General features: G+C 44.1%; 1 protein-coding gene across 3 annotated transcripts in view; it reads right to left on the bottom strand.

The window, feature by feature from the left end:
- CAPN15 (calpain 15) overlaps positions 1 to 3,706 on the bottom strand; it is an 87,810-nt gene extending 84,104 nt beyond the window's left edge. Inside the window, exon 1 of one of the 3 annotated variants that reach the window (XM_039349926.1) lies at positions 3,630 to 3,706. The gene's annotated coding sequence lies outside the window, so the exon portion shown is untranslated. Of the gene's footprint in view, positions 1 to 3,005; positions 3,094 to 3,629 lie in introns of those variants that run through there. The other 2 variants (XM_039349921.1, XM_039349923.1) reach the window with 2 other exon arrangements.
- Positions 3,707 to 15,125: the final 11,419 nt, after the last annotated feature.

Raw genomic sequence — 15,125 nt, 5'->3', positions numbered from 1 at the left:
AACCATAAAACTCTGACAAATTTTTTGCAGTGCCCAATTTTCAGCCATCTGATGACATTCTGTAGGAAAACAAAGTGAGAGCATCTGTAATTATAAATACTTATCGGCAAAGCTGCTAGAGGTCTACTATTTGTATTGATAGCTTGTGAGTTACAGGCTATTATAAATCAGCCCACTATTGTGTAGATAAGACTAAAGCTTCAATGCAATTCCACTACCCTAACAACCACAGAACAGAGGCACCTCCATTAAGTGCAGATTCCAAATTATTTCCCATAAAACTAAAAGAATTCAGCAGAAAAACTCAAACAGGGAATGCAATTTTCCTTGTTCTGCCAGAGTCTTGTGGCACGTGACACCACAATCATTTAATGCCCGTGTCTTGTCTTGAAATCCAGATACGTGCAACTTTTCCCTGTCTTAAAACCGGATTTATGCCCAGTTCATTCCTGTTTGGGAATGAAGGAACGAGGTTTAGCTTTGCTGTGGCATGGTTAATAGTATTCATTAAAGACAAGTGCAAGGAAGCAGCGAAGCAGTGATGGGTGTGCAGGTCTGAGTGTGGCTCCTAAATTAAAAGATACTTTGAAAGCACAAGTGTACAGTACAAAGTCACCAATACACTTTTAAAAGGGAAAGATTACTTTTTTTTTTTTTTGAAAACTCACTTGAAGGCCTATTTATGTAAGTCCCGAACCTCTTACTAGCCCAGGTTTAGAAGGGTACATTGATCATTCTTCCTCTTATCCCATTTTTTTATTATTCCAAGATGCATCCGAGATGATGTGATATTTTTATTTGTATTTATTTGTTTGTATCCTGCCTTCATTATTCTTTCATAAATAGCTTAAGGTGAACTCCTTCGTCTTTCCCACAACTATATCCCTGTGAAGTAGGTTGCGCTAAGGGAAAGAGGGACTGGCCCAATTGACTGTCTTCTTTTGTCAAACAATGTGGGTTCCCTTTTATTTATTCTCACTCAGCTTTTCCCAGGATACATTTCCCTCAGGATTAGTGATATCCAAAAATTTAATTCTGAAAAGAATACGTCCCTTCTCTGTCTCTTTAGCAACTCATCACCTAATCCCGAAAAATATACAGGAATGTCAACTTACATAAAATCAACAGGAAAAAATGCCGCTCATTTCTATTTACGTGAACACATCCACAATTTTGTTTGGAAATCTATCCTGTCTTGTCCAATTAGTCAGCAGCTACTCCTTGGACAATCACAATAAAGGGAGTTCTCCGAGAGATGGTTAACTCCAATCTAACCTGATGTCCTGCATGCATTTCTCACAACACCAAACAAACCTATCCACGATCTGCAAACTAGGACTGATACCACAATTTAATACACCTCAATTTCCACAGATGACTAGCTTGCTGGGTGTACCCCAAAAAGCATATGACAAACACAGCATACCCCAAATTCACATGAGGCACCCGGTTCATAGAATATAGATTCATAGGGCTGGAAAGGGACCTTGGAGATCGTCTAGTCCAATCCCTTGCTCAAGGCAGGAGTCTTATACCAGTCAAATGGTTGTCCGATCTATTTTTGAGAACCTCCAGTTATGGAGCACCCACAACTTCAGGATTAATTGTTCCATTGATTAATTGTTCAGGAATTTTCTCCATATTCTTGGTTGGCTCTCTCTTTAACAAGCTTTCACCCATTACTTCTTGTCCTGCCTTCCTTTGAAAATTAAGACAATCGCTTCTTCTCTGCGACAGTCCTTCAAGTACCGGAAGACAGTTAGCATGTTCCCCCCACCTAAACCTTTTGTTTTTTAGGCTAATTCAACCATTCATCATATAATTTAGTCTCCAGACCCATTACCGTGACCTCCTGCAGGACGGTAGGGGAGGCCACCTCAGCAGAAAGCTAATGGGAACAAAGTTGTGTAAAGGAACAGATTCAAGAACTAGACCAAGCCCCCAGTAGGATTATAATTCATTCTTCCCCCCAGCTGAGTAACTATCCAGAATTCCCTCGCTTGCTTTTCTCCTATTAAAAAGAATAATTCTGAAACTGCATCCTTCCAAAATAATGATACCTACATGATGGCAATTTCTACCCACAGTTAAGGTTTTCTAACTCCCTCTACATCGATTTACAAATAGGTCCTTAAAACTGTTTAAATTCAGTGGACTTTTCTTCCTAACTGCCACCAATGTTATGCTTTTTAGTTTGCAGTGCAAATACGGTTCTTCTTTTTTGTTGACATTTTAACTGCTGTTTGTATATTATGTTTTATAGTTCATCTTGTTTTAACAGTTTTACGACTGTTTCATTTCTCATTTATAAGCTACCACAAATTCCAGGGTTTAAGTTGTTGTTTTTTTTATCGGTCAAGAGGCAAAATATGAACATTCGGCTGCTACAAGAAGGAGGAGGCAGCTTTAACAGGACCCCCCCCCCATACGTACGTTTTGTTTCTTTATGGAGAGAGAGAAGAAGAATAGAGAAGCAAGCATGGGTTGGAGCAGTATTTCTCAACCCTAGCTGCTTGAAGATGGGTGGACTTTAATTCCCAGAATTCTCCAGCCAGCATGCTGGAATTCTGGGCGTTAGAGTCCATCCACGCTGGCTGGGGAATGTTAGGAGTTGAAATGCACTCACGCTCCCTAGCAAATTCTGGGAATTAAAAGTCCACACATTTTCAAATTGTCATGGTTGGGAAATACTGAGATAGAAAGAAAGAGCCAAGACATTTAAGCAGCTTCAGCAAGGGGGAGGGGAATCACTTATTCATTTCCATGTAATATATATATAATGTCCATTCAAATATTTATTATATATGCCACCTTTTCTCCAGCATGCAAGGACGCTTCTACACAGGGATCACCTTTCAATTCCTGCCAGCAACAATCCAGGAAGTAGATTGCACCAAGAGAAAGGGACCAGTTCTAAGACACCCCAAGATTTCCCATGACCCCTGGTCTCTCTCCCCCCCACACCCTGCATAGTACCACCCTTCCCGTCCATCCCAGGCACTCACCATTGCCCCCAACCCTGCTGCTTCGATCCTGCTGGCCGAGGACTCTGGGCGCCGTAGTCCAACCTCCTACACCTGGAGGACACCACGTCGGGGGAAGGTCGCCCACCGAGGCACCCCAAGAGACCCCCCCCATCCCTCTGCAGCTCCCCTGCAAGAGCTCCCTGGCCCACCCTCCCCAAAACTGATCCCCTTACCCAGCTTTCTTCCCACTCTGCCTTCTGGGGCAAGACATTCTCCCACCCCCCCAACCCCATGACGCCCCTCGCCAATGATGGAGGGGTGGGTTTGAGTGATGGAAGTTGCCGTCCAACCCAAGTTGAGGAAGGGGCCCCAGGTGGGGAGCTGCAGGGGGAGGGGGGGCAGTGTCCTCCAGACCTCCCCCCTCCTGGTTATCCCGGAGGAGGAGCCCCCCCCTCCTCTTCCTCCTCCCTGCCTCAGAGACCTCCGCACTCACATTCCCCCCCCCAGGAAGGCACGAGCGCTCCCCTCTCGCCCCCCCCCCGCCCCTCCACCAACGTTCTATCTCCTCACCCCCCCCCCGGCTGCCTCGCCCGCTCTCTCATTGGCCCTCTCTCTCTGCTGCCCCCCCTCCCCTCCCCCCCGAGGGTCGCGCGCTCCACTGACCGTTGCTGAGGGACGCGGTGGCCGTTGGCGGCGCGTCTCCTGTCCTCTCTCGGGTCGGACGGCTGAATAACTTGGACCCCCACCCACCCTCCCTCCGCCCACCTCTCCCCCACCGGGCAGCCCGTGGTGCTCCGCCTCGGCTGGCTCGCTCTCTTTCCCCCTCCTGCTTCTTCTTCTTCTTCTTTTTCTTCTGCTTCTCTTTAACCTCCCCCTCCACCCCAGCCCTCCCCTCCCTCCCTCCGTCCGTCCTTCCTTCCTTCCCGCCCGCCTTCCTCCGGGAGTCCAGAAGCCGGCCCCTTACGCCAGTTGCGTAACGTAGCGGGGCCGCCCGGCCGCCCGCCCTGCGGAAAGGGCGCCCGAGGTTGTCGTGAATGGCGAGGTGAGACTACAAGCCCCAGAGGGCCTAGCGAGGCGGGAGGGGGGGGAGGAGGAGAGAGCCGGGCGGATGTGGCGCTCTCGCGGCCGGAGGAGCTCGGCGGGAGTTGTAGTCCGAGGAGGAGGAGAGGGGATGGCGTCGCCACCGCTTGGGGGGCGAGAGGGGGGGGGAAGCGGAGGAAGAGGACGGGTCCCGGGCGGAGGCGAGGATGCACGGTGGCGGGCTCTGCTTCCGAGGAGGGAGGAGGAGGAGGGAGCGGGGGGAGACTACAACTCCCAGGGTCCTTCGCGCGTCTGCCGGAGCCGAGCAGCTGTGCGGCGACTCACCTGAGTCTCGGGGGGGGGGGCGGAGCAGCAGGCTAGGCGCTGTGATGCCCGGGCGCTTCTGCGGTCTTTTAGCAGCGGCGATCGAGAGGCAGTAAGCGCCCCCTGCCCCAAATCTCGGCGAAGAGCAGCCCCGAACCACCGCCCCCCCCCGAAAGCGCGAGGAGAATAGGGGGGGGGGCGCGCGCAAACCCACCCACCTACCTCCAGAAAAGGAAGATTCAACCCATTGCACTGATGGTGTTACCGAGTTTGGGTCATGAAACGTCCACAAGAAAACGACAGCAAACAAGGACTCCACAGTCCACCTCCTCCTCCTCCTCCTCCTCCTCCTCCTCGCACTGATGATGTTACCTTGTTTGGGTAATGCAACGTCTGCAAGAAAACGAGCAAGCTCAGAGAGCACCCAGGATCCCACAGTCCACTTCCTCCGCCTCCTCCTCCTTTCAAACCTTACTCTGTTATAGCACTGATGTTGTTACTTAGTTAGGGTAATGCAACGTCTGCAACAAAACAAGCAAGCTCAGAGAACGCCAAGGACCCCATAATCTCCTCCCCCTCCTTGCAAACCTCACTCTCTTGTAGCACTGATATTGTTATCTAGTTAGGGTAATGAGACGTCTGCAAGAACATGAGCAAGCTCAGAGAGCACCAAGGACCCCTCAAACCCATTTCCACCCTACCAAATAATAGACAAGGGTAAGGGATTCTAAGCAAAGCCAAGTTCACTAGGGGAGAATCTCTCCTGTCTTGTGCCATCCTCCCCACATCCTCCACACGACATCTGACCTGTTCACACCTCACCAATGGCTGGGATTTGGTTTTGCTGGCAGTGCAAACCCAATTCCAGTCTGTGGCTTTAGCGTACAGGTAGTCCTCAACCTACAACCATTTGTTTAGTGGCTGTTCAAAGTTACAACAGCACTGGAAAAAGGGCCACAACGGCCATCCCCACGGTCACGTGATCAAAATTCAGGCCCTTGGCAACTGATTCATATTTATGATGGTCGCCGTGTGCTGGGATCACCTGATCCCTTTTTGCAACCTTCCGACAAGTAAAGTCAAGGGGGAAAGCCTTGTTACTAACTTTACAACTGCAGTGAGTCACTTAACAGCTGTAGCAAGAAAATTCATAAAATGGGGCAAAACTCATTTTAACAACTGTGGTGCTTAGCAATGGAAATTTTGCACTCAGTTGTGTTCATAAGTCAAGGACTATAGTTCTCGTATTGGGTGAGCCTCATTAATTTGCGTGTATTCAGATTCTCCATGCTGAAGCAAACTGGCCTAGCTTGATGGGAAACCTGCTCCTGTTTAAGGCTGCAATATGTTCAGAAATAATTGTGGGATACCTTCCTGACAAAAGCAGCAACACAGATGGGAAAGGCAGGTGTCCCAAGACAGGTGGCTCTGCCAACCCCATCTTGCAGAATCCCATTACGGCTGAAGACTTTTCAAAGGTCTGTTATAACCACATCATAAATTAAATAAAGGGTGCGGGCTTTAAATCAATTTCAAATGAAGTTAGTTCCAAAGGAAATAGAACATATTTAGAGACTGTGTATTTTGTTTTGGAGCAGAAATGTAGCAGATAACTATTTTCATTTCAGAATTCATGCACACGCTGTTTTGTCTTTTTTATTTTTATTGTGTTAAATATGTTTCCTTCCTTTCCTCAAGGTCAAGCAGCGTACATAACACTTTTTCCTCCAGTATTTTCCCATCTCTTCAGTCTTGCATATCTAGAGGTCAAACTGATATGTTTTTGCATATTGTGGCGGGTGGGGGAAAGCTTATGACAAAAATCCATTTCATCAAGGCTCTAGCCCCATTTATTCAGTCAATATTTATAGATTTATATATATTTTGCATATTTTATTTTAAGGTGTATTAGGCTTGTTTACTATTTGTTTTGTTTTTATTTTTGTTTAGTTTGCTATATACTAGCCAGAGTCATACAGTTGATGAAATAGTTAAGGCATCAGGCTAAAAACTGGGAGACCATGAGTTCTGGTCCTACCTTAGACACAAACTAGCTGGTGACCTTGGGCCAGTCCTTCTCTCTCAACCCTAGAAAGAAGGTAATGGCAAGCCACTTCTGAAAAACTTTGTCAAGAAAACTTCATGGACCAGCACCAGGAGTCAAAAACTGACTGAGTCATACAAAGAAAGATAGTTAGCTGGTTCATGTATAGCCTCTGCAACATTATCTATTCATACAATGTGATAACAGCAAAAGCCAAATGTTTATAGAACTACAACAATAATACATTTTGTGAGGGGTGGAGGAGTAATTTTTATATCAGCCCAGTTAGGACTATGCAGGCCACTCACTTTTTTCTCAGCCCTTACTCCCTCACATAGGTATTACATAGTTCTTATTGTGGGGAAGATGGAAGGAAAGAGCCTTATGTATGCTACTTTGACTTATTCAAAAATAAAAGTGGGATATAAATAATTATTCATTAGTTGCAGAATACTGGTTGTTAAGAAGAAGAATTAAAGAATCAGGAAATGAAGGTTTTTTCTTCTTTTTTACAAGGACATGGCTGGGCTTCTCCCCCAAGATGGCTGCTGAATGGAAGGAAGATTTTTTTCTCTCCTGCCGATGATCTGCTGATTTTGCTGCTAAAGCTAATTTCTTGGCAGCATTGTTCCCTGGATCTGAATGGGACACTTCAGAAGATTTCCACCTGGTTTCTCTGTTAAGCAAACTCTTATTTTGATGTACTGGAGCTTGGACAACATTTTGTAAGCTAGGACTGGTGTAACATTTGAGAGGAGAACAAGAGCCACATGTTTTCACTTATATAAGCGTTTAAAAAAAATACTTTCAGTACAGGCACAAAGAGACATAGGGACCATGAAAGGGGGGGGGGAATATGTCACATCCAATCATGATAAACTACCAATTTCTGCAATAGAGGTTTCCAACACTGATTTTAGACTTGCAAGTGTGGCTGGTTTGCCTTTTGTCAAGCAGATCTGATTTTTAGACAATATAGAATAACAGAGTTGGAAGGGGCCTTGAAGGTCTTCTAGTCCAACCCCCTGCTCAAACAGGAGACCGTATACCAGTGATGGCGAACCTTTGAGAGACTGTGCCGAAACTGCAACCCAAAACCCACTTACGCATCGTCGAGTGCTGGGTGGGTGTGGCCAATTGGGTGGGCGTGGCTGCAGTTGTAACAGCAGTTCAATCAATCAATTCCAACTTTTCAAGATCTTTTTTTTCCCCGCGAGAAGTTGAAATTGATTGATTGAACTTTTTTTTTTTTTACACGGCGGCAGAGGCCTAAAGCGAAAAGATTTTATAAAACCCAGCTGAAGGCCTAGGACTGGGGCAACGGTGCGCGTGCCCACAGAGAGGGCTCTGAGTGCTGCCTCTGGCACCCGTGCCATAGCTTCGCCACCACTGCTGTATACCATTTCGGACAAATGGCTGTCCATATAAACCATTTTAAAATGTGTATTTTACTAAACGTTTATACTGCTGAATATCAAAGGTCATTGTTTGCAATAAAAATCAAGATATTAAAATGACTATAATTGAACATTAATTCCAGCTACCAGTACAAGCCTTTTACAGCACCAAGAGGTCAGTTTTCTTAATTTGGAAAAAGTTGCCTTGCAAATATATATGGCCCATGCCTTTATTTGGAGAGAAAGGTGAGGCTGATAGTTAATAATTTCATGTAAATGTGGGTCGCAAAAAATATGTGAAGCTGTAAAATTCTATTTGCAAAAATATTGCCCTGAAATGAAATAAGTGCTTGCAATGTTTAAGTTGCTTGCAGTGCTTAACATTAAATGGAAAGTACACAATAGTTTGCTTCTGAAGGAGGATGGAAACTGAATGAGGAGGCAGAATTGTCTTGTCATCAAAAGCCGTGAGTAACACAGTATTGTAGACAGGAGCTTTTATACTGATACGTGCAGTGACAAGTCAACAAGCCTTCCAAATCTAGGGTAGGAACAGGACTCTTCCTTCTTTCCCGTTCCTTTCCTTTCTTCCTTCCTTCCACAACCCTCACCCCTTTAATCTGTTTATTTCAGGAATTACAGGAATCAAAACATTGGTGGTCTATTTTACCAGTTGCTCCTACGGCTTGTTTTCATTTTCCAGATCAATATATGGAAAGACATTTGGAAATTGGCAGGCGTTGGAAATATTTTTAAATTAAATAAAACTTTATAGAATCATCACCATTCATTCTCCATTTAATTTTGATGTTCTATCGTATGAATTTAGTGTGACAGGGATTTTCTTTGTTTGTCACTTGGCACTAATACATTATGCTTCCAACTTCCAAGTGTACTGTGGAAATTAATGCTCCACTAAGCCTTTTAGATGATCAATGTGATTTCTAATCAGTTATGCTAACTCCAGCATTTACCAGGCTGAGTTCACAGGTCTGTTGGGAGCAAAGAAAACAATAAAATCATGCAGCTTCTTCTTAAATTCCTCGTTATCCACAAAAGCACTGCCATTAGTACAAAAAGGATGTATAAAAGTTTATCGCCCTTGTGGACTCATCGTATCCATTTATAATCAGTTTGTCCGAGTTACCAACTCTTATCCAAGAAAATAAATTTGTGCTATTCATATGTATGTATATAGGCTTCCTTTAAAATAAAAGTGCGAATACTCCAGTTGCAGTTGCGTAACTTGACAAATACCGAGATCCAGAAAAGATTATTGAAACTTAGTATAACTTTCTTCCTCTTGAAAAAATAGTCCAAAACTAAAGCTGAAACCTTGTGCTAATTCCACTTTTGCTAGTCATCTATCACCTGACTTTACCTGCTCACTATCAGCAGGGGTGGTTTACAACACCTCACGTTGTGCAGCCTCAGATTTCTTCTGCTGGCTCAGGGAAATGGTTTAGTGCTCCTTGACCCCGAGATAATAACACAATTATGGCAATTAAATGTTAATGTTATACGTGAGGTTTGGATGAGTTGTACACTGAAAGAAGAACAAACAAAGCAGCCTTGTATCCTGGAAAATCCACTCAAAGACAGCCTTTGGCAATGCAACTATATGTATAATTTTGGGCAGGCAGTACCTGCTCAGCTTCCCAGAGCTCCAGAATGAAGACTTTACATTAGCTGTTGTTGATGCCCCAACTGTTGTGCGCTCCACCAAAGGAAACAGTTTCCACAAGGGCAGAAAATCATGTGCTACTGGAAGAGAATCCAGGGACACCAGAGAGATTTCACATTCATTTGTACTTCAGAAGCTGAAGCTTTTCCTTCCTGTCTGTTGTTCTGTCAGGAAGCTTCTCCTTAGTTCTGCCTTGGATCTCTCTCTGATAAGTTTCCACCCGTTGCCTCTTGTCCTGCTCTCAGAGAATAGATTGAGCTCCCTCTTCTTTGGGGCAGCCCCTGAGACAGTGGAAGACCGCTATATCATGTCCCCCCTCCTCCTTCTCTTCATTAAACTAGACAGACCCAATTCCAGCCACCGTTCCTTATATGTTTTAGCCTCCAGTCCCCTGATCCTCTTTATTGCTCTTCTCTGCACTCTTTCTAGAGTCTCAATATCTTTTTTGCATCATGGCGACTCAAACGAGATGGTACTTTCAGTACAGAGTCCAAGACTCACATCCATGCAAGGGGAAAGGGATAATAAGCCCAGCCCCTATCACAAATTTAAAATGAGATAGAGGAGAAGGTTTGCACGCCTCATTTTAGGGGAAATTTTGCTCTCAAGTTCCTTTGGATTTTGTCAATTTCCATTTTGAAGTTGTAATATTTTTTTCTTCAAAACATGGCTATTTCAAGTCATAAAGGGAGTTTCAGAATTCCAATAAATAATGGGTTTTGAGAACCAAGATAGAGGGGGAAAAAAATCCTGCTCCAAATTGTTTCATTTCAAACTCTTCCTGTCAAATTACATGGCAGAGGGTTTAAAATTTGTGCATAATTTTAGCTGGGAGATAAAAGGCTGCTGCCAGAAAAGCTGGGAGAAAACGGTGCCAAATAGCTAAATCAAATATTATTTTCACACACATGCTGCAAAAGCTCCCCTAAGCTGCAGCCATTTGGGGAAGTGTTATCCAACACATTTGGAAGCCCCAGGCCAACGAAAGCCATCTTCCTATGGAATGGATGAATTTGCCATACACATTTCATTGCTCTGTCCTTTGAGTAAGTGCTTCCAAGTAGCTAGTAATTATTCTGTATTGTTGGCCAGCTCAAAAAATGTTCCAGATGAGATCAAGCTCAGCCTGAACATCTCTCCCAGGGCAAAATAAATAATATTTAGAACAGGCACAAAATACGGGTACAAGCTGCTGCTCCTTCAATTAGTTGGCTGAACTTCAGCAACTACATTAAAAATCAATCTCTTATTTTACAGAACCAAAGACGAGCTGTAGAAAACAGGCCTTTTCTTTCATCACATTTCAAAATTGCAGATTTTGTTAACTTGAAATCCCATAAATTAACAGTGGCAAGTATTCTGCAAAAGTAACTCCAAAAACCACATTTAAAGGTTCAAAACTATTATCCATCTACCATGCTTTGGAAATCTTAACTTCCCAGAAATGATATGCAAATTACAGCCATGTTTTACACAGAGACCCAAATCCCAAAATCTACCCTAGCACTTTAAATTTTTGAAAGTTTGCGCTTCCACTTTACTTTTCCACAGTCTCAATTAACTGGAAATAGATAGAGCGTAGACTTTGGTAAGTTTCTCCCTATAACTGCAACATTTCACGACAGGAACGTTGAGCGTGAGTGGAGGATAAATGCAATTCTAAATATCATACAACTGATCAGGGTTGTCAATAATAATAACTATTACGAGTACAAGGCGGAGAGTCCCAGACTGGGGGGAAAAAAAAATTTGAAGCCAAAATCCTGCTCTGTCAACAGATCTTCACATGAGATGCATTTTGTACCCAGACGTTTCAATTTTTCATTTAAAAAAGTGCAAAGAATCAGAGCTAGCATTCCAGGCATTTGTCATAAAAAAGAAGAAGAGCAACATGAAAATTTCAGCGGAAAGTCAGTACAAAAGATAAGAAGAGGTGCCCGGTGCGCAAGTCTATCTTGTTGGAAATACTCGCACGGCAATCTTTTGGGGAAAAAAGAATAACCGTTGCCCTCGGGACAGGACCATGAATTCTCTAATTTTCAGAGTTAACGAGGCAGGCTCAAAACCCATGCTGGTCTCAGAGGTTTGTCCCCCCCATCTTGTCATCTCTCATTCTTGATGCAACCTCAGACAGCTTAATTTTCCCCTAAGCGCCAGGTTTGCAGTTGGAGAAAATCTGGGTTCTAATGAAGTGCAGCGGTCAACACCAAAGCAGTTCTTACAAGAGGGCAGGAATTAATTGGAAGTCAGGCAGGCAAACCTCAAGTTTTGGGTTTTTTTAAAAAAAAAGAAGTGTTGCAAATTACCTCCTGTCTCCTAATTAAAATGGTAAAGTTATGTCATAACCAGCACTGGGTTTCTCCACTATTCCTGCAAAAGAAGCAAGGTTCTTGTCCTTACAGAAGCTGTACTAGCTGCGCCAGGGGTGAGGTTTCCCAAGGCAGGCTCACTCTAGAGCAGGGGCCTCTAAACTTGGCAACTTTTAAGTCAGGTGGATTTCAGTTCCCAGAATTCCCCAGCCAGCACATGCTGGCAGGGGGATTCTGGGAGTTGAAATCCACAAGTCTTAAAATGGCCAAGTTTGGAGATGCCTTCTCTCTACAGCACCCCAGCTGTCCTTAAAACTCACTTCTGTGACATGAGATGGAAAGAGGCAATGCCTTGTCTACCACTGTTCTAGAAACAAGAACATAATAGACAAACTGTGACCCATTGAGTCATCATTTCAGAGATATTTCTTTGGCAGATTCCCCAAAGCCTTCAACAACTGCAGAGCTTAGTCACCCATTTTTCAACCAACTCTGGGCAGGTGAAAAAGAGGGGGGGGGGGAAGAAAGGAAAGAAAAGGAAAGAAAGGAAAAGAAAGAAAGACAGACAGGCAGACAGATTTATATATTTCAATCTTTGGAATCTGCCCAGAGTTAAACTCAGGGCAATATTCAGAGATGTACCTGCCTTGAAAGCTGAACTGTTCAGCATAAACATCAGGACTTGATCACAGAAAATGTTTTATGACATTTTGTATTATGTCATAAAATGCTTTATGATTTTTACGTTATGACATGTTTTGTAAAATTTGCCAAATTTCAGTCCCACCGGAATCCTGGGTCCCTAGTTTTGGACACATTCTGCAAGTTAACCCATTTGAGGTACTGGGTTCAAAATCTGCTGCCCTGTGATGCACTGTTTTGCTCAGGGAAAGGTTGCAGACACGAGACATTTAGTAGTACAAGTTGTCCTTGACTTACGGCCACAATTCAGCCCAATACTTTGGTTGCTATGTGAGACAGTTGTTGAGTTTTGCCCCATTTTATGACCTCTCTTACCCCAGTTGTTGAGTGAATCACTACATTGGTTAAGTTAGTAACATGGTTGTTAAGGGAATCTGTCTTCCCCATTGATTTTGCATGTCGGAAGGTCACAAAAGGTGATTTGAAGGGAATTAACAAGCTAAACACACAAAATATAAAATACTAGGATAACAAAGCGGTTCCTTTGTTAGAGTGAGAAATCCCTTTTTGAGCGGCGGTGCAAATCACAGAATTGACAAACACACACAGAGTCCTTTGATCAGCCTGCTTGTGGAAATTGGCTACGGGTGGGGGGGGAACGGACTCCTCCCAAGTCCATGCTATCTATATCTGCGTTGCTTCAGAACTCTGGAAATCACAGCTCCGCACACTTGCAGCACACTCGATTAAATTAAAAGCTTCCCATGCCTAGTTTGCAAAACGCTGCAAGATCATTATATGGCAGTTAAAAGGGTATTAAAAATCCTTCTTTGCTGCCAGTTAATCGTCCTCTGGATTTCAGCAGCCCAGATCTAGTACCCTGAAGCTTTATTGTAGGAAGGTGGTTTTTAAAAAGCAGATCATGCACCAAAGAGCAGCCTTGAATCTTGGTGAACAGGAAGCAAAGCTCAACAACGTGGCTAAAATCCAACTCTGTCGTTTTGCACATGCAAGGGAGGAAACTGTCCATTCCTTAACAGAGAAAGCAGCTCATTACAAACTCCAGCAATGTTTTGGCGCCACCTTGTGCCAAACCAGAGAAATGAGCCTATCTCTCCAAGGTCAAAAGAGCTTCAGTTAAAACTGGTACAATTCACTATCGCTGCACTGATTCTAACAAGCCCTCATATTAGGGAACAACCAGGATCTTCTAGTTCAATGTTTCCCAACCTTGGCTGTTTTAAAATGAGTGGATTTCAACTCCCAGATTTCCCCTAGCCCCTATGACTCACATGGATTCCTCTCTGCCTCGCCTGAACCGAGTAATAAGCGCGCACGCACCATGAGCCTAGCGGGGTCCTTTCCTACTGTTGCCCTGTTCCCGGGTGCCTTGTCTTCTTATTCTCACGCTTCATTGGATACACCAGGATTCCTCCTAGCTACCTTCATGCTCACTGCTATTGTCGGGCAACCCACAGAAAGTCCAAAACAATGAAAATGCAGGGGTAGCTCACTTACAGGAAGTCCTTGACTTACAACAATTGAGCCCAACATTCCTGTTAAATGAGACATACGTGAAGTGAGTTTTGCCCCATTTTGCGATCTTGCTGTTAAGTGAAGCACTGCAATTGTTAAGTGAATTTCCCCATTGACTTGGGGTGCAAAAAAGGATCACGTGACCCCCAAGGCCCTGCAACCATCATAAATGTGAGTTGCCAAGCATCCAAATGTAAATTGTGTGACCAGCGGGGTGCTGCAACGGCTGTAAGCGTGAAAAACGGTCATAAATCACTTTTTTCAGTCCTGTTGTAATTTTGAACGGTCACTAAACAAACTGCTGTAAGCCGAGGATTAACTGTATTTCCCTGCATGAAGGCAAAGTGCAGGTGCACTCCTTACAGAAAAGACACTCAGTCTTCCATTTTAAAGTTCTGAATTACAGATTCACGCACTGTGCTAAGCTGTAATGCAGCTGGTGTGGCTTCATGTTTTAAAACCTGACCAAAATATAATTTACTCCTCTGTGATCCAGGACAACATAGAAACCAGGTTGGTGTTTCTTCACAGAGCCATCCCAAATGAAAGAGACAATAATTTCTGTAAGGTGTTTGAGCAACAGCAAGCAATAGCGTTTAGACTTATATACTGCTTCATAGTGCTTTACAGCCTCTCTAAGCGGTTTATAGAGTCAGCGTATGTCCCCCAACAATCTGGATCCTCATTTTACCGACCTCGGAGGGATGGAAGGCTAAGTCAACCTTGAACTGGTGAGAATCGAACTGCTGGCAGTCGGCAGAGTTAGCCTGCAATACTGCCTTCTAACCACTGTACTACCACAGCTCAGGAAAAGGTGTTTTAGCCATAAGTTCTGCAAGAACCCCATAATAGATTCGGGAGGGATAAGGAAAGGTGCATTAGTCAGTGCCAACTACTATCCAAGGCAGTTTTACTTAGAACGCAAAAGCAAGGCTTGTTTGAACCTTTCATTCTCCATACCATGGACAAAGACCAGTAACTCCTAGCCTGGCAGAGACCAAAAATAAATGAACATTGTGATTCACAGCCAGAGTGGACAGGTTAATTGTAGGTACAGCCTCACGGCACAGATTGTGATTTGAATTTGGGCATAAGCATGAACAAATCCCATTTTGGATAGACGATAGTTCTGACAGTTGATCTCTTAGATGACAAAGTTGTCCATCTGTCCTAGAGTGCACAAGAAAACACCAAGCGAGCCGG

This window comes from Crotalus tigris, unplaced genomic scaffold, assembly GCF_016545835.1.
Source record: "Crotalus tigris isolate CLP2741 ecotype Arizona unplaced genomic scaffold, ASM1654583v1 scf7180000018301.7375997, whole genome shotgun sequence".
NCBI classification, from domain to species: Eukaryota; Metazoa; Chordata; class Lepidosauria; order Squamata; family Viperidae; genus Crotalus; species Crotalus tigris.
The sequence above is the reverse complement of the archived record's forward strand: the minus strand, read 5'-3'. Positions and strand labels throughout refer to the sequence as shown.